This window comes from Schistocerca gregaria, chromosome 2 (genome assembly GCF_023897955.1).
Source record: "Schistocerca gregaria isolate iqSchGreg1 chromosome 2, iqSchGreg1.2, whole genome shotgun sequence".
Lineage (NCBI taxonomy): Eukaryota > Metazoa > Arthropoda > Insecta > Orthoptera > Acrididae > Schistocerca > Schistocerca gregaria.
In genome coordinates, this window is record NC_064921.1 from 853,906,897 (window position 1) to 853,927,662 (window position 20,766).

Genomic DNA, 20,766 nt, shown 5'->3' on the forward strand with positions numbered 1-20,766 from the left:
CGTTTTGGGTAAATCTGTATACTGCTGTTTGTAGATAATCTTCTGTTTCTCGTATCTAGTTATCAGCATACATAACAGAGTAGATCTTATTTTAATGTATAACAGTATTTCGTCTTTCACTTCATAACAAGGTCTTTTGACCTTATCAAAGGCTTTCTCAAAATTCTAAGCCAAATTTCCTACGTTTTTCTAAAATTTTTTTTATTATAAATGTACTATCAATACACAAACATCTCTTCTGAAGCCTGATTGTAGTCCTGAGATTATTACATGAATGATAGTTTGAAGCCTTTACGAATTTTGCCATAAATTTTATTTCCTGCATTTAGTAAACTTATTCCTCTATAATTTCCGGTGTCTTTTCTATTACCTTTTTTAAATATAGAGATAACGAGCCACAATATTTCAATGGCTCATCTCGTCGAAAGCTTCAGGTGAGAATGTTGTTTCCTGTTCATGCAACAACCTGTTCGTACACTTTTTCATACGCCACAGATGACGAGCAGCGCGCTCGCCAGAAATCGTCGCCGCTGCCCCTCCTATCGTAAGTGAAGATACAGCGCCTAAGTGATGAAAGTTGGCAAAGCTACCAATATCTTTCGAGTACCACTGCCGATGCAGAAGCCCGCTGACTGAACGACCCTTGTTTCTTAATCTATACGTTTTATAAAACTCGTTGCACGTATGTGTGTATGTTCCGCATCTCCTCCTAAAACACTGGACAGTTTTTAACCAAATCTAGTGTAAATATCATTTACAAAGTCTTCTAGGTTGTTGGGCTGCATCATACAGGGCGGGCCCGGACTAGTGGATACGATTGTAAGTGAATGTATGCATGTAAACGCAACCCCGTGACGCACACACCACGTGTACGCCCTCCACGTGATCCACAACGCTCCAGAATGTAGTGCGGGCTGTGTCAGTGTGAGTGGAGCAGTGCAAAGGGAACGATTGTACTCAAAGTGGAGCAGCGGGTGTTCGTGGTGGAATGTCACGTGACAGCAAAGTCGTGAAAACGGTGTGGTCAGTTGTTTGCTATTCAGTTTAATGGTATCAAAGTATCAGCAAAGAGCGCCGTGCAATGTTTAATCCGAAAATGACGTCAGACAGGATCTGTTTTGAACAACTCAAAAAACATTTGGAGACTTGGTCGCACACCAGAAAATTTGACAGCAGTTCACCAGAAAATGCTTCAGTGTCCTACCTAGTCACTGTATTTCGTTTCCTCTGCTGTATTTCTTTGTACATTGGAACTCTGTTCTCCAGGCCACTTTTATTTGCCCCATCCTGTATTTCTTCTTAACGATCCTGCCCATAGACAAGGCTTAAAAGCGAAATATTCATTACGCTAGTAGTAATGACGAGGAATCGCCTTCTCGCTGTTTCAAGTTACCGTTTGTTTCTGCTATCACTGACCGCGTAAGCAGAATTCTAAGGGAGAATGGTAGTCAGGCCTCGTTCTTTAGTCAGAACAAAATAAAAGAAAATGAAAGCACCTGATTGCCTCCATACTGCGAGCGGCTATGAAATGGTGTGTGGCTGCGGCAAAGTGTATACAGCCGAAGAGAGAAGGGCTGTTACCGAACGTATTAAAGAACACGAACGCCACACGCAGCTAAAAGTGTGAAGTTGGCGGTAGCTGGTCATCCCGCTGGTCTTGACAGTACTTTCAGCAACGTACGTGTGCTGACTCACGAATCCAACATTTATACAAGAAAAGTCCGAGGAGAGATTGAAATTTGAAAGAGAGCGTAACTTCAATAGAGAGGACGGCCACAGGCTACCAGTGTCGCGGCACCCAGCGTTAAGGAAGTGAAAAAGCGGCCGCAGCGTGCAAGAAATACAAACTTCGTCCTGTAAGCCACCTCTGCGGACAATAATATTTTTGATAAACATTTCCTCTCTAGCTAATGATAACGGTCCACCAACAACAGCATGAGGAATTGTAACTAACAATTCTTCTCAAACGTCAACTACGGGAAAATAGCTTTCTAACCAATGACGATGGCCCATCAATGGCAGCCACAACAGATTTAGCCAATAACGCTCTTCTTAATCTTTAGCGCGGGAATACTACTTACTATGCGATAACGGTGGCCTACCAAACGTAGCCACGAGAATTTTACCCAATTACTTCTCCAGCGCAAGCGTGGGGAGATTGTCTTTTATAGGAGAACGCAACACTGCTCTCTGACAGTGGACATCACAGAAACTCGAAGAACATCCCAGCAGAGGGGTCGTACGTCGATAGTTTAGAAGAAATATGACGGGGCCTAACAACCGAGAAGATTTTAACAGCCGGCCGCGGTGGTCTCGCGGTTCTAGGCGCGCAGTCCGGAACCGTGCGAGTGCTACGGTCGCAGGTTCGAATCCTGCCTCGGGCATGGATGTGTGTGATGTCCTTAGGTTGATTAGGTTTCAGTAGTTCTAAGTTCTAAGAAACTAATGACCACAGCAGTTGAGTCCCATAGTGCTCAGAGCCATTTGAACCAAGATTTTAACTTCAGTGACAACGGACACGAAAGTCTTCAGACTTACATATCACTCTGGAAAGAATCGGTTTCGGCATACTTACCTGCCAAAGGGGTGGAGGTCAAAACGAAGTCTATCCCATGATGCACAAATACCCACATTGTGTTCATCCAGTATTTGAGGATGAGAGCACTTAGTCACTTGTAACAAACTATACAGATTATTCCAAACCTTTAAGAAACTATTTCCTGCCGACGACGCCACAAAATGATAGAAGGAAAATAGTTGACCGCTTACTACATCTTCGCTTTTCATGCAGTAAAACTGCCGCATAGGGCGTGACATTTTAATTTGCAATTCCTTTACTACTAACTGTATTCGTAACACATTTTGCAGTCAGGCGATGACTGGAAATGAGTGATCTGGAGTAATGAAGTACCCTGTAGCTGTGGCAGTCGGATGGATGGGTTTCGGTTTGGGAAACGCCTGGAAAGCTTTACCTGCTGTCTTTCTACATCTACATCCATACTCCGCAAGTCACCTGAGAGTGTGTGGCAGAGGGTACCTTGAGTACCTCTATCGGTTCTCCCTTCTATTCCAGTCTCGTATTGTTCGTGGAAAGAAAGGTGTGCCTCTGTGCGGGCTCTAATCTCTCTGATTTTATCCTCATGGTCTCTTCGCGAGATATACGTAGGAGGGAGCAATATACTGCTTGACTCCTCGGTGAAGATGTCTTCTGGAAACTTCAACTAAACCCCGTACCGAGCTACTGAGCGTCTCTCTTGCAGTCTTATCTATCATCTCCGTAACGCTTTCGCGATTACTAAATGATCCTCTAACAAATCGCGCTGCTCTCCGTTGGATCTTCTCTATCTCTTTTATCAACCCTGTCTGGTACGGATCCCACACCGGTGAGCAGTATTCAAGCAGTGGGCGAACAAGTGTACTGTAACCTACTTCCTTTGTTTTCGGACTGCATTTCCTTAGGATTCTTCCAATGAATTTCGGTGTGGCATCTGCTATACCGACGATTAATTTTATATGATCAGTCCACTTCAAATCACTCCTAATGTGTACTTCCAGATAATTTATGGAATTAACTGCTTCCAGTTGCTGACCTGCTATATTGTAGCTAAATGGTGAAGGATCTTTCTTTCTATGTATTCGCACCACATTACACTTGTCTGCATTTTCAGTTGCCATTCCCTGCACCATGCGTCAACTCGTTGCAGATCCTCCTGCATTTCAGTACAATTTTCCATTGTTACAACCTCTCGATATACTACAGCATCATCCGCAAAAAGTCTCAGTGAACTTCCAATTTTATCCACAAGGTGATTTATATATATTGTGAATAGCAACGGTCCCACGACACTCCCCTGCGGCACATCTGAAATCACTCATACTTGGGACGACTTCTCTCCATTGAGAATTACATGCTGCGTTCTGTTATCTAGGAACTCTTCAATCCAAACAGACAGTTGGTCTCATAGTCCATATGCTATTACTTCGTTCATTAAACGACTGTGGGGATCAAACGCCTTGCGGAAGTCAAGAAACACGGCATCTACCTGTGAACCCGTGTCTATAGCCCTCTGAGTCTCGTGGGCGAATAGCGCGAGATGGGTTTCACACGATCGTCTTTTTCGAAACGCATGCGGATTCCTACAGAGTAGATTTCTAGTCTCCAGAAAAGTCATTATACTCGAACATAACACGTGTTCCAAAATTCTACAACTGATCGACGTTAGAGATATAGGCTATAGTTCTGCACATCAGTTTGACGTCCCTTCTTCTAGAGACCTGCGGTACACCGCTGCAAGAAGGGGGGCAAGTTCCTTCACGCACTCGTAAAATCGAACTGGTATCCCATCAGGTCCAGCGGCCTTTCCTCTTTTGAGCGATTTTGTTTTTCTATCCCTCTGTCATTTATTTCAATATCAACCATTTTGTCACCTGTGTAACAACCTAGAGAAAGAACTACAGTGCAGTCTTCATCTGTGAAACAGCTTTGGAAAAAGACATTTAGTATTTCGGCCTTTGGTCTGACATCCTCTGTTTCAGTACCATTTTGGTCACAGAGTGTCTGGACATTTTGTTTTGTCATGTGTATTTTCAACAGTGAAGGGTGGGGATGTGCTGTTACGGTGTTAGTGTGTGGTCCTCTTATTGCACTAAAGGAAATACTAAATGCCGAAGGATATGAACACATTTTACAGCATAGTGTGCTGTGTAGAGTAGATGAACAGATCAGAGACGAGATCGTGTCAGGATGACAATGCGCTCTGTCATAAAGCAGTGGCCGCGCGGTTAGAGGCGCCATGTCACGAATCAGGCGGCCACTCCCGCCGACTCCTCCCTCGGGCATGGGTGTGAGTGTTGTCCTTAGCGTAAATTAGTTTAAGTAGTGTGTAAGTCTAGGGACCTCAGCAGTTTGGTCCCATAGGAATTCACACACATAAAGCAGCATGTGTGAGGAAATTGTATGTGGGTACCTTTGGGATAAGCTAGAACGTCGACTTGCTCCCATCTCCAGTGTCCGACATAACTACTACCTTCCCTGGTTTCGGCACTTCTGGAATGGGCTGTCATTCCTGCACAGCCAGCCCGACATCCCAGTAAATGTGTACCAAGTAGATTTCAACCCACCATGAAAGTGAAGGGTTGACACACTCCATACTGAAGTCCACTAATAACTGACCGTACACGTTTAACCAGATGGATTACATGTAGACAACACCTAAGTTACTATTAACAAATACTTTAATTTTAACCACCGATTATGTTTACTGGCCCTTTTCAGGTGGCTTGCATAACAACAGAGACGTGCATTGGTTAAGGAAGATATGTCTCTAAGAGAACAACATTTTTAAGCATTTCATAACAGCAGGTGATCTGATGTTTATCATATAACTTAAAATATAGACAGCTAAGCAGTATGCATGATATTACTTCAGATGAAGCCCTCAGACCTGACCTCTCAAATGCTTATAGGAAAATAGAGTGACAGAGAGAACGCTGAGAGAGATTACGGCGCCGTCGACAGAGGTCCACTGCACATATCGAGCAGTGATCGACTTTACTGGTAGAAACATGAACATGTACATTTACACATACTCTACGCCTTCATATCTTTTATGTGCTACATATCGTTCCAGAAATAAAACAAAATAGTTGCCACCACCGGTCCCGACTGGGGTTTTCGACAGGTTTCCAGTGGTTGCAAGAGGAATGCTGAAATTCGAACTCCCAACTCAATCCCAACTGACACATCCTGTGCCCCATTGCCAACTCTCCTGTATTTGACTCAAACAGGATAAAAGAGAATTAGAAGATTTTGTTAGAAACAATATGAAGAGACAGGGGAATGAGTGAATTGTTGAGGATTAAAACAGAAGTAAAAGATGCACTAGTCTAGGCTAAAATTTTAAAAATGAAAATGGGCAAGAGAGGTCTTTAGAGGATCTAAGGAAGCGAAGCAACAACACAATCATTGCGCCTAGATCGAAGAAGGTAAAGAGGAATATTAATAAAAAGAAGGCAAGGCGAGCTGTGATCAAATGAGTATGAACGAGAGGGGGGGGGGGGGGGAGTAGGGGGAGCCCCAAGGAATAAGTTGTAAGTGAACTTTTCCCAGCACGAGTACATTAATGGTTGACAACGTAAACAGACTCCGCCTGTGCGATTCCATGAATAACACGTTTTCAGCTCATTTGTACATGTGTACATGTCAGAAAAATAAAAAGAGTTACCAGGGATTATTTCCCGAGTGGCTTTTATGATAGCTTCCGGCGAATTTTCGCTCTGGCTGGGAGTGCAGTAGGAGCACCTGACGCAACACGGCAGCCAGCTGTAGGTGAAAGTGGGTACGCAGCTGTGGGCGGGTGGACTAATTAGCGTTAAGAGCGGAACATCCCGGCGGCAGCCATTAACTGCAGCTGGCGTCCAGCTTCTGGGTCAGGGGCGGCTGCGGCAATTGTGGCAGCAGCGGGATGAGCCACGTGCGACCAGTCCCGCTAATAAGAGGATCGTCAGGGCCGAATATGGGTCACAGATAACATCCCAAGCAATAAAGCTATCTGCATTATCTCTGATTGCTTGCGACGCAGCGTATAAACTTTATCATCAGACTAGCTGAAAGAGTGTCTACACGCACCACACACACACACACACACATATATATATATATATATATATATATATATATATATATATATATATATATATATGCAGACAAACATACACACAAACACAGGCGCACACACACACACACACACACACACACACACACACTCACACACTCACAATACATGCTAAATTCAATAACGGAGGTAAAATGGATTAATAATAGGCTAACGAAAATTTCTCTTAAATGCGCAAATAAGGCATACACTTTAATTAATACCCATATGCCAGTCTATGAGGATACCGTAAAAAACCTGAAGTTAATTAAGCTTGGGAAACGTTAGAAAGCATTATCTCGAAAAGCCTTACAATGTTGAAATTTTAATGGGTGATTTTAATGCTCGATTAGGTAAAGAGAAAAAATGTAAGGAAACGGAGGGTGGATTTCCTGGGCATAAATGGACAAACCAAAATTGGCAGAGACTTGTTGAAACGTGATAAAATGTTAACCTTAAAATCTTGTCAACACATTTTAAAAAGAACCCTTCTAAACAAAAAAAACCTTGAAACTTCCTGGCAGATTAAAACTGTGTGCCCGACCGAGTCTCGAACTCGGGACCTTTGCCTAGGTCCCGAGTTCGAGTCTCGGTCGGGCACACAGTTTTAATCTGCCAGGAAGTTTCATATCAGCGCACACTCCACTGCAGAGTGAAAATCTCATTCTGGAAAAAAAAACCTTGGCTGGCACCCAGTTCATTTATTGGGAAATTTCAAATGAATCATGTGGCAATTTCGTACGCTACCTACAAAGAAATTTTAATAGCCCAAGTTAAGATTCTGACCATTATTTAATGCGAATAAAAGTAAAATTTCAAATTCAAAAACTATTCAAAACAAAACAAAAATGCTGTCCCAAAATTTGACACTGCTAAAGTAACCCCAACTCTAAACACGCGAACTTGACAAAAAAACACTCCAACAACTGGCAAAGCCATAAAGAAACGTTCACCACAACAGCATAAAATTCCGCTTTGAAAGAAACAAAAACACCCTTGGTGGAAAGCGGTTTGTGAAACAGCAGTTACGTCTAGGCATGAAGCATTCAAAGATTGGAATAGTAACAAAACTGAAAATACGTACAACACTTTTCTAACTGTAAGAAAAGAAAAATCTAAATTAATCGGACAGATTACAGGAAACTAAGAAAATGCCCAACTCTTAGAAATCGAAAAAGACTTTGTTCCTGCTCCTCTTAAGATATATTGGTAATGTTCGCTGACGAAATAAGTGCTCTGACTAACTAGCGGTAATATTGTCTTATGAGGAACATTACATAAAAAACCTCTGTCCTGCTGCACTGTATTCACCCCGAGTGCGTTTCAGTGATACCGACCAGTTCAAATAGTTATATCCTCTCCGACGTGTACGAGCACAGCTACACGTAGTTGCACACCAATGGCTACAGTCCATGTAGGGCAATAGTTTCTCCCCTAAAGGTTGCAGTTTACGTAAGCTTAATAATTCGAATCGTTACAATAACTGTCTAACGCGGCAAAAAATGTTTATGCATGCTGCACTCTGTTATTAATCTATGTCGTCGCACAGTTAAATATTTCATACACGTACAATATTAAATGGGTAGAAAGAAATGTCACACAGTAAATCCACTTTATGCTGGTTTATTCTATACTATTCACGTCCTTTTATTGTATTAAGGAAGCAACTTTTCCCTAAGCAGGTGAAATTAGTTACGTTTCCGTCAAAGAGTTTTTAACAAGATCCAGATTTCATTTGCTGCTTTAACGAAACTTCAGTCCTTTCTCACAATTCAATACGAATGTTCACTCCCTATGTCGCAAACTGCGAACAGTTTATTACTTTGGGGCAAAGTTCAGTCTTCCCTGTATGATAATCAATTTAAGACAAGTCCGGATCCTTTCCTCTCTTGGCTTTACTTAGTGATATACTCAAAGTTGCTGATCTACCTATTTCAAAGTTAATGATTCCTAGCAGATCGCAAAATTTCCAAAAAATGCACAAAAACAATCTCGTCGTGCCTACGTCCAACAGCATACGTTGAGATACGAGCTGATCCAGCAAGCGCTAGCAGCACATTAACAAAGTATGACTTTTTTCTTCTGTATTTCGCAGTGTTCTCAAAGAGAACTCACAAGGAGTATTCTTTGAGTTCACTCGTTCTATTCCGTGATCTATAAGTACACTACTTTGCGATCTATTATTATTTTAATTTGCAACTATGGATTCTATTTCTTTTCTTTCCCTTTTAAAAAGATTAAGTCACTTTATATTGTATTTCTTTTCTATATATATATATATATATATATATATATATATATATATATATATATATATATATATATATATATATATATACTTGCTACTATTCAAATGATGCTATTCCAGTGGGACTTGAAATTTGGATCTTGGATTCTGGGACTTTTATCGGGTTTCGGCTACTAGTTTATATTTTCAATTTTACGCCCAAAGGAAGCAGTGTTACAACTTCCAAAAGAGCAATACAAGAAACTTTTATAAAACATTCAAAACAAAACTACCTGGTTACCAATCTCAAAGTCATTGCCTCAAAAATGAAAATGGCTGTTTGGCTCTTAACAACCAGAAATATTGTAAGGTACTTGCTAATTATTTGGAAAAACTATTAAACTGTCCAGAACCAGTGAATAAATTCCAACCAGAGCAGACTAATAACACCAACCCTAAGCTGATGAAATCGAAATAATTAAACAAATTAGGAGACTTTAAAACAATAAATTATCCGGAGACGACGGTATAACTGCAGAACTACAAAAATCAACTGGCCCTAACATTATAAAAGAGATCACACAACTAATAGGAAATATCTGGCAAATTGAGAAAATAGCTGAAGACTGGAAAACTGTCCTAATTCATCCATTGAATAAAAAAGGGGATAGAACCGATGTTAATAATTACCTGGCCACAGACAAAATTCTCTCACATTGTTTACTTGATCGAGCCCAAGAACAGTTAGAACCTAAAATTGGTGAGTACCAAGCAGGCTTTAGACCACACAGATCCGGTCCGGAACAAATTCTTAATTTAAAACTAATCCTTAGGCACCAAAGGATTTCTAGTCACAATACTGTACGTACATTTGTGGATTTTGAAAAGTTCTTCGACTCAGTTGATCATGAATTTCTTTTCCAAATTTTAAAGGAGCACGGGCTACATAATAAAAGTCACTGATTAAGTAAACGTTAACTGACACTAGCTTTAAAGATAAATTCATGGGAGAAATTTCTGAGCCATATGATATAAAGACTGATGTTAGACAGGGAGATGGACTCTCCCCATAACCGTTTAACTGTGTTTTGGAAAAGGTAATTACAAAATGGTGAGAGCAAAAGTCGAGTCAAAATGTCAATCAGTCAATCAAGACAGACAGAAGTAATATTAAAACAGATTGGCTCTCCTTTGTAAATATCTGGCAGTTTTAACTAGTGCATTAGCACAGTTCAAAAACAAATTGAAATTCTTAAAGAACTTGCGGAAAAGTTGGATTACAAATATCATTCGAAAAAATGGAATATATGACTTGCAATAAACAAGCAACAAAGTTTTTGAACACAAAATATGGAAAAATAAAAAAGGTTTCTCAGTTTAAATACTTGGGGGAAATCATCCAAGAAAATGGTCTGGAAAAAGCTGCAAACGAAGATCGCTGTCAAAAAATGGCAACTGCATTCAGAGGAACACAAAATATTTATAATAAAAAACACTTCCTAAATTCAGTAAACTTAGGCATTACAGCATTGTAATCAAGCCTGAATGTCTTTATGGAGCAGAAACTTTTATTGTAAATAGAAAGGGGGATACTGAAGAGACCCAAAAGAAAGAAAGAAAGATTATTAGGAAAATATTAGGCCCCAAAGTTACTGATGGAGAAACTTATAGGCTGAGAAGTAATAAGGAAATAGAAGAATACACAGGCATACGTGCTGACATGAGAAAAAGGAGTCTTAAATTTTATGGATACATTAAAAGAAGGGCACCAACTAGGTTGACTGCCGCGCACGCTTGGAACTGCGATCGTAGCGCTGCCGCGGATATAAACAGAAACGAAACTTACCTTGTGTAAAACTCTCGTATATTCATTTGCAGTGAGTCCATTTCATCAAACAAAAAAGAAATTTGTAACGACAAAATCGCCGATTTCCAATAGCGACTGTTTTTTTCAGCAATCCTGAGCAACGTCAATACTTGGTGGAACTCTTCAATGGCGATTGCACGTAAGTCGCGCAGGGTACGAGGTTGTTGTCGACATCGTAAAACAGCTCGTTTTAATCAATTCCACACATGTTCTATTGGATTTACCTCCGGGGCACAGACAGGTCACTCCATTCCCGAGGTCCTAGAGTGACGACTCAGAAGTCGCAGACATCGATTATCCCGTGAACCTGTCGAACGCGGACATGTCAAATTGGAGCCGATTTCACGTACGCCCCACACCACTTTGACTCCGGTGCACACTTGGAGCAACTTTCTGGTTCACAAGCCTGCTGCGCTTAATATGATGATGTGGACCCGTTCATTGGTCACAATTGATGTTGATTCTACTGTTTCGCGGACTTCTCTGATGCGCCCGTTCCGGCCCTTTACTTCCGACTGAAATGCTGCAATCTTTTCGAGTGCAGCATTCTACCAGCATGCGCAAGCAATGAGAATTGTTGCTGTGTTTACAAACGACGTCACGGATGACCTTCCGATCGGTACAGAAACAGTCAGAACAGCATCGCATCTGCACAACATATTGGGGTGACGCCAGACTTTTGTTGACACGTGTACATGAAATACTGGAAGCCGATAGACAGGCAACCTGCAACTGTAGTATGTATCTATTAGCTGATTAGTAATCTAAATTTATTAATATAGATTATAGACGGTAGACAGTTCAGTCACGGGAATAGAAGCTTTTGAACCGTGATACTATAGAAGAACTCCGAAGATTAGGTGGGTAAACCGAATAAAAAATGAGCAGGCACTGAATCGAATTGGAAAAAAAAAAGGCACAGCTTGACTAACAGAAGGGATAGGTTAGTAGGACGTATACTGAGGCGTCAAGGAATTGTCAGCTTTGTAAAGCAAGTCAGGGTAAGGGAGCGGGAGTGGGTGAGGTGTAGAATTAGAGGGACACCAAAGGTTGAATACAAAAATGGACCAAATGGCTCTGAGCACTATGGGACTTAACAGCTGAGGTCATCAGTCCCCTAGAACTTAGAACTACTTAAACCTAACTAACCCAAGGACATCACACACATCCATGCCCAAGGCCGGATCCGAACCTGCGACCGTAGCAGTCGCGCGGTTCCCGACTGAAACGCCTAGAACCGCTCGGCCACCGCGGCCGGCTTTGAATACAGAAATCACGTTCAAATGGATGTACGCTGCAGTAACTACGCAGAGGTGCATCAAACCAGCTCTCAGGCTTAAGGCCAGAACAACAACAACAATAACAATATAGCTGCACAATAAGACACAGGATGTAACTGTCGGTTTTACGTCGACGACTTGCGGTCAGTACTCGCCAGCCGCATTTTCTCTGGTATTTCAACAAGTATTTACAATTTCAGTTTTACGAATTTTAAGTGTTGTTTCTCCAAACACACACCTATTGCTAATAGTGTATTTCAAGTGGGGCCCATCGTTGACTTAGAACGTCGATTTGTCTCTCCTTACAAACAAAATGTTTCTTTAAGCGGTTTTTTGAGTACACATTCGACAGAGCGGCCCAAATTAGCGCGATATCTCCTCCTACATTTAGGTCTGTTAGTACGCAGCTGTTGACCACGTCTTCTTACGGCCCTTCCCTTCTCGACTCTTGTGCGGCTACCCGCCTTCAGTGTTGCCTAGCAGTGTTCACTAAACTGTAGTGATCTTAAAATCTGCAGCTGCTTCCCCCTGGTTCACAGTTCATTCGCTTTATAAAAGACTATGTACACAACTGTGACACGTAGTCAGTCACTGTACAAATTAAGCTGAAGCGCCGTCGGCCGATGTGGCCGAGTGGTTCTAGGCGATTCAGTCTGGAACAGCGCGACCCCTACGGTCGCAGGTTCGAGTCCTGCCTCGGGCATGGATGTGTGTGATGTCCTTAGGTTAGTTAGGTTTAAGTAGTTCTAAGTTCTAGGGGACTGATGACCTCAAATGTTAAGTCCCATGGTGCTCAGAGCCATTTGAACCATTCTGAAGTGCCTTACATCGTAAAAATTATATAATCTGCCGGTAACCTTACTCTTTGCTACAAAAAATTCGTATTAATTCTCGGCAAACAATACGTCTGTATTGTAAATCATTTGAAATTTCATATTTTTTAATAAACCAAGACATTTAAAGCTCCGATTTAATTGATTGCGAAATGGTAAAGTTTAGATTGCTATAGTTCATTCTATAGTACGAGTACAAAGAATACCAATAGGAAACATCTTTGAACTGCTATTCTGCTTTTGGTCTGTCAGTGTTTAATTATGTGACCTGTTTGCGATTCTTATCGGCTGTAATGGATTTCATTTCTGTTGCAGGTACTGAAGCACGCCAGAGCTCAGCAGCTCCGCTCTTATGAACGCTATTATCCTGAACTGGTGGCCAAAATTAACCTCACGGAGATTCAGAAACTGCTATGTTCGAACAATATACATACTACTTAATGTCTGTCAACCGATTCATCTACGAAACAGGTAAAAGCGTCATACTTTTTCTTTGGCATTGTGCATTCTGGCCGGGGGCTAATAGTGTAAATTAGGGCAACTCTAGTTTCTTGGTATTCATTACACGTAAAGTGTTTCATTGACTTACATTTAGTCATTGCTTTACAATTAGCATCTTCGAGGAGACACTAGCATGGCAGAAACACCTGAAAATTTTGCATTCTGGAGCAATGTAAATATGCGACCTTAAGTCTAAGGGTCGAAACATTTGGAAGCTCTTTTCTGTGATGCTTCCTGCGCCTGTTCTATCTTGCTTGTATGTTTCAGAGATGCCATCCAATGCTGACACGGTTTTCTCAATCTCAATCCGCCGTTGGTACATGGCGTTTGTGACTTTGTCCTCGTGGCCTGTCTCTTTACTGCTCTGAGCAGCCGTCGGTTAACTTCTTATGGTTTCTACTCCGTATCGCTCGTTACTTACATGTTGTGACTACACCGTATGCGTCTGCACAGGGGCCAAGAGGGGACATTTGTCCCCTCTTGGATTCTGAGTACAGGTTTCTTATTCATTACAAAATCTTTGCGTGTTTCTATTAATGATTTGTCTACGACTTACTAATCCGCAGGTTTAAGATTGCAGAGCGCAACGAGAAACAGCAGCTGACACGCGTGCAGGGTTACACGTTACGCAAACAACGCAAAAAAATGTAGCTACAAAAGCAAATTTTGTTCACCTTTGATCATTCCAATCAATACTGAATAATAGAATGCACAGAAATAATGCAATAAATTCATTAGCATTTTCAGATGGCGTCAAAATTACGGTGCAAAGTCATTGCCTAGCGTTTTTCCGCGTCCATTTCCTATCTCTCCGCTTTGAAGAATATTATAGAGGCAATTTAGGTTAGCTATTTTTGTTGCAATACGACATGATTTTTTAGGCATTATGATTTATTTTTTAAGTTCATATTTTTAATGCTAGCACAACTGTTGAAGAGTCTGGGAAACAAGGAAAGAAAAGAAATAGTCTACATCTGTAATGAGATATATGACAAAGGGGAACGGCCTGAGGACTTCCTTGCAACAGTTTTGGTACCAATAGAGAAAAAGAGAAACACTAAAAGATGTTAAGAGCATAGGACCATCAGTCTAATTTCTCTTGCAGCTAAAGTGTTGCTGAGAGTACAGAAGGCTGTATGGCTAGCTGGATAGAGGGATTGCAGATGAGCAGCTCGGATTTAGAAGAGGAAAAGAAACAAAAGATGCTATTGGCCTGTTAAGAACTATAGTGGAAAGATATATGGAAAAAGGTACAAAAATCTTTCCTGTTTTTATAGATTTAGAAAAGGCATTTGACAGAGTTCAGTGGAACAAGCTGATGGATATTTTGAAGAGGAAAGGAGTAGATTGGAAAGAGAGAGAACTGATACAGAATCTATATTTACACCAGAAAGTGAAGATAAGGACTGGAAACGAAATGTCAGAAGGAAGCAGCACTGGACGAGGTGTTAGACAAGGTTGTTACCTTTCCCCACTGTTGTTTAAGGCTTACCTTGAAGAGATTATTGCGAAAGGCTTAGATGGGAAAAGAGTAATATGTATTGGTGGAAAGAGAACAGAATCTATACGATTTGCTGATGACATGGTGTTAGTGGCAGAAAGTGAGCGGACAGTGAATAACATGCTGAAAAATCTGAATGAAGCTTGTGTGCAATATGGGATGCAAATAAACACAGCAAAAACAAAGAGTATGGTCATCAGTACTAGATGCAGACTGTCCATTATTAAAATAGGACAATCTACCATTAGCCAAGTAAGTGCATTTAAATATCTTGGAAGCACAATAACTGAAGACTTGAGATGTCACCAGGAGGTGAAAACTCAAATTGCCATAGCGAAGGAGGCATTCAACAGAAAGAGGAGACTCTTATGTGGCAAATTAGATAAATGACTAAGGAAAAGGCTTAGCAAATGTTTTGTCTGGAGTTTGGCACTATATGGGGCAGAAACATGGACGATGAGACGAGAGGATGAAAAGAGGTTAGAAGCATTTGAAATGTGGATGTGGAGGAGACTGGAGAGGATTTGGGACATTCATTGAGAAGGGAGTGCTTGCTATCAGATTCTTTGGAAGGATTGGTTTGTGGGAGAAGGAGATACAAGATGACAGACGACATAAAGGGAAGAGGAAATTATGCGGACCTGAAGAGGATGGCAGAAGACCTGACTCTCTGGAGATCTACCATGTGCCTTTTGGCAGGACACTAATGATGATGATGATATTTTTAATTTTCAGTGTCGATGTAGCCTTTTTTATGAATATACTTTCCCGCTTACTATCAAAGTAATATATTTTAAAAACGTTGAATGGATAACTATCGGTCGTTTGAGATACAACTACTGCTACACACTTACCAAATTTAGTTCTTGGGGAGAGCTACGTTTTCAAACTCACCGAAAAGTTACATCAAAAACATCAATTTTTAGAATCTTATCCCCTCTTGGATAAATTTCTGCGGACGTCCCTGGACGTCACAAGTAAATGCAGCGCCATATGCCTTATGCTCTTGGAAGCACTAAGAATCATCAAACACGGAATTCGACTCGGCATTGGAGCGTGTATTGTCAACGCAGTACACATGTGCATAGCTTAAGTACTTTAAATTGAGCACCAGCTCCCGAAACGCGTGGCAGTGAACCCGAAAATAATAGCCATCAAGAGCTATTTGACATCTACAGCCGAATAAAAAAGGCCTCCTATAGAGCCTTTCAAGTATTACGGTTTACGGGTACACTCAATCCATGTGCATATTTTCTACTAAGCTTCAACTGACTGTCATCTTGATCTTTTTCTTATCTCTTGGAATCGAAACACACTACCTCCATACATCTGCCATACAATCGCCTAGCTACATATTCATCTCATTTTCATTACTGCCATTATTACCTCTTCCTCTACAGTCTGCTTTCTGATACATTATCTGTCTCCGTTAGTAATTCCCAACGTCTCTAAAACTCTCGCTGACAACCAATCGTTTCGAAAGTCCATTTCTTGCTACCAACAAAATTGGTAAAGCTGGTTATAAACTTCACTGGCTATAAACTTCCTTTTTAGGGTACGTTAGAAGCATCATACTGAATGATCTAATGAAAATCTATTAGTTAATTTGAAGAGATTGACAGTTTCAATCTTAAACAATAAAAAGTATGAGCTCATCCACATGAGTGCTAAGGAGTCGCGTTAAATTTGGTTTACACGATAAATCGCATAAATTTAAATATCGTCGAATCGACTAAATACCTAGGGATTACAGTTACGAGCAGATTACAGAAGCACATAGAAAATATTATGGGGAAGGGGAACCAAAGACTGCGTTTTATTGGCAGGATACTTAGATCTATTAAAGAGACTGCCTACAGTACGCTTGTACGTCCTCTTCTGGCGCCTTGCCGTGTGGTATCTTCAAATTTTTGAGTGTATACACTGACAAGAAATTGAATTGGTAGAATCATATTACTGGGCTTCTCAAACAGTTAAATTCAGCTGCTTTTGCTCTTACTGCTAGTCTTGGGAACAAACTAATCAGCCTCCAGACATATTTTGCATATTTCAATTCAATAATGCCTTACGGAGTAATGTCATGGAATAATTCATCACTTACGACTGATTGCACAAAACCGAGCCATAAGAATAATAATTGGTGTTCAGCCAGAGTCGTCATGTAGGTACAGGGTGTTTCAAAAATGACCGGTATATTTGAAGCGGCAATACAAACTAAACGAGCAGCGATTGAAATACACCGTTTGTTGCAATATGCTTGGCACAACAGTACATTTTCAGGCAGACAAACTTTCGAAATTACAGTAGTTACAGTTGTCAACAACAGATGGCGCTGCGGTCTGGGAAACTCTATAGTACGATATTTTCCACATATCCACCATGCATAGCAATAATATGGCGTAGTCTCTGAATGAAATTACCCGAAACCTTTGACAACGTGTCTGGCGGAATGGCTTCACATGCAGATGAGATGTACTGCTTCAGCTGTTCAATTGTTTCTGGATTCTGGCGGTACACCTGGCCTTTCAAATGTCCCCACAGAAAGAAGTCACAGGGGTTCATGTCTGGCGAGTAGGGAGGTCAATCCACGCCGCCTCTTGTATGTTTCGGATAGCCCAAAGCAATCACACGATCATCAAAATATTCATTCAGGAAATTAAAGACGTCGGCCGTGCGATGTGGCCGGGCACCATCTTGCATAAACCACGAGGTGTTCGCAGTGTCGTCTAAGGCAGTTTCTACCGCCACAAATGCACGAAGTATGTCCAGATAGCGTGATGCAGTAATCGTTTCGGATCTGAAAAATGGGCCAATGATTCCTTTGGAAGAAATGGCGGCCCAGACCAGTACTTTTTGAGGATGCAGGGACGATGGGACTGCAACATGGTGCTTTTTGGTTCCCCATATGCGCCAATTCTGTTTATTCCCATATGCGCCAGTTCTGTTTATTGACGAAGCCGTCCAGGTAAAAATAAGCTTCGTCAGTAAACCAAATGCTGCCCACATGCATATCGCCGTCATCAATCCTGTGCACTATATCGTTAGCGAATGTCTCTCGTGCAGCAATGGTAGCGGCGCTGAGGGGTTGCCGCGTTTGAATTTTGTATGGATAGAGGTGTAAACTCTGGCGCATGAGACGATACGTGGACGTTGGCGTCATTTGGACAGCAGCTGCAACACGGCGAACGGAAACCCGAGGCCGCTGTTGGATCACCTGCTGCACTAGCTGCGCGTTGACCTCTGTGGTTGCTGTACGCGGTCGCCCTACCTTTCCAGCACGTTCATCCGTCACGTTCCCAGTCCGTTGAAATTTTTCAAACAGATCCTTTATTGTATCGCTTTTCGGTCCTTTGGTTACATTAAACCTCCGTTGAAAACTTCGTCTTGTTGCAACAACACTGTGTTCTAGGCGGTGGAATTCCAACACCAGAAAAATCCTCTGTTCTAAGGAATAAACCATGTTGTCCACAGCACACTTGCACGTTGTGAACAGCACACGCTTACAGCAGAAAGACGACGTACAGAATGGCGCACCCACAGAATGCGTTGTCTTCTATATCTTTCACATCACTTGCAGCGCCATCTGTTGTTGAAAATTCTAACTACTGTAATTTCGAAAGTTTGTCCGCCTGAAAATGTACTGTTGTCTCAAGCATATTGCAACAAACGGTGTATTTCTATCGCTGCTCGTTTAGTTTTATTGCCGTTTCAAATATACCGGTCATTTTTGAAACACCCTGTACCTCTTCAAGGAACTAGACATTGTAGCTATGTCGTCACAATACATACATTCGCTAATGAAATACGTCGCAATTGTAGTACAGCGACGTACATACCTAAAATACCTGGAAAAAATCCCCTTTGCTACTTGTTAATGAAGCTGTCAGTGGTTCAGAAAGGAGTACAGTGTTCAGTAACAGAAATTTTTGATCATTTGTCCAGAAACATAAAATGTCTGACTCGTAGCGAACCAATCTACCCTAAAATCATTCGTCCTGGCACTTCAGGGGATTTCTAAGTAAAACTTTGAAATGTGGTTGCATTAATAGGACGAAAATAAATATGTTATTTAATAGTAACTGACTCGTCACACGTCACTTCTATAAAAGAATCGTTCAAATAATGTACGGAACAATTAACTGATAAAGACGCATCTCCTGTATTGCGAGGTCCGCCGTTGGTTTGAGTGTTTAACTTAATTACGTAATGATGTGTATAGTGACGCCAGAAACAGCTCTCAATTCCTGGTGTGTATTTCTGCAGAAATGCCCGGGAAACCTGGCAACCACTGCGGTTGTTTTGCGAGACAGAGACGCTGAGTTCTATAGTGTGTCGACGTTGGGCAGGAATTTGGGGATAATGCGTGGTGAGTGGGTGGAGGTGGACTCATATGTGGGCTTTCGTTTTAACAGATGGAGGTATGCAGTGGGTTACACGCCGCCAGGACATGCTGCCGTGGCGCCGTCGGGACGCCACTATGTCAGTACGATGGGCGACAGGGCGTGGCTGATGGCTGCTGCCCGGCAAACACGGGCTAAGTGACCTCCAGAGAGGATCCAAACAAGCTAACAGCCACACATCAATCCCCAGTCCACCCCTCACGGCAGCTGTCAGAAGGCGCCACTGAGGCGCGGCGCTTGAGTTGTCCAACACAATACCGACATCCGCGCATACGAGGCCGAAGCGTATTGCCAGGGAATTTAAACTAAGTGTTAGTTGGTAACCTTGCTATGGCTGTTAATCATATATGCATTAATGCATACGTATGTCTTATTTGAGATGGCGTGTCCTTTCGAACAAAGTATATCTACACGATTACTCTGCAATTCACACTTAAGTGCCTGGCAAAGTTTTCATAGAGCCACTTTCACACTGTTGCTCGACTGTTCAACTGTGGAATAGCGAATGGGAAAACTGAGCACGTAAATCTTTCTGTACGAGTTCAGATTTCACTTATTTTATCGCTATGGTCTTTCCTAACTAATTAGGTGGGAGTCAACAGGAGAAAGTTTGTGGCTGAAATTTCCTGAACAGAAAAACGCCTCCCCTATTTTGGATTAGGTAAGAATCCCATTTCACGCAGTAAAATTCCAGAAGAGGAGAGACCAGTGTAATGTAGGCTGTCTCCTCAGTAGATTTGTTGCGTCTTGTAAGTGTTCCACCAATAAAACGCAGTCTTTGATTCACCTTCCTCACATTCTATTTGTGACGGTTCCAATTTAAGTTGTTCACCATTGTATGATTTATCGTGTTACCGAAAACTACCGGAATTTTACACTACTGGCCATTAAAATTGCTACACCACGAAGATGACGTTCTACAGACGCGAAATTTAGCCGACACGAAGAAGACGCTGTGATATGCAAATGATTAGCTTTTCAGAGCATTCACACAGGTTGGCGCCGGTGGCGACACCTACAACGTGCTGACATGAGGAAACTTTCCAACCGATCTCTCATACACAAACAGCAGTTGAGCGGCTTTGCCTGATGAAACGTTGTTGTGATGCCTCGTGTAAGAAGGAGAAATGTGTACCTTCACGTTTCCGTCTTTGATAAAGGTCGGATTGTAGCCTATCGCGATTGCGGTTTATCGTATCGCGACATTGCTGCTGGTGTTGGTCGAGATCCAATGACTGTTAGCAGAATATGGAATCGGTGGGTTCAGGAGGGTAATACGGAACGCCGTGCTGGATCCCAGCGGCCTCGTATCACTAGGAGTCGAGATGACAGGCATCATATCCGCATGGCTGTAACGGATCGTGCAGTCACGTCTCGATCCCTGAGTCAACAGATGGGGACATTTGCAAGACAACAACCATCTGCACGAACAGTTCGAAACGTATGCAGCAGCATGGACTATCAGCTCGGAGACCATGGCTGCGGTTACCGTTGACGCTGCATC

At 41.8% G+C, this 20,766-nt stretch overlaps 1 protein-coding gene across 3 annotated transcripts in view; it reads left to right on the top strand.

Moving 5' to 3' along the window:
* The window catches only part of LOC126335220 (uncharacterized), a 494,861-nt gene that overhangs the window by 208,456 nt on the left and 265,639 nt on the right, over window positions 1-20,766 (top strand). Inside the window, exon 1 of one of the 3 annotated variants that reach the window (XM_049998250.1) lies at window positions 13,181-13,331. The exons of the other annotated variants lie outside the window; for them this stretch is intronic. The gene's annotated coding sequence lies outside the window, so the exon portion shown is untranslated. Of the gene's footprint in view, window positions 1-13,180; window positions 13,332-20,766 lie in introns of those variants that run through there. 3 annotated transcript variants of the gene reach the window in all.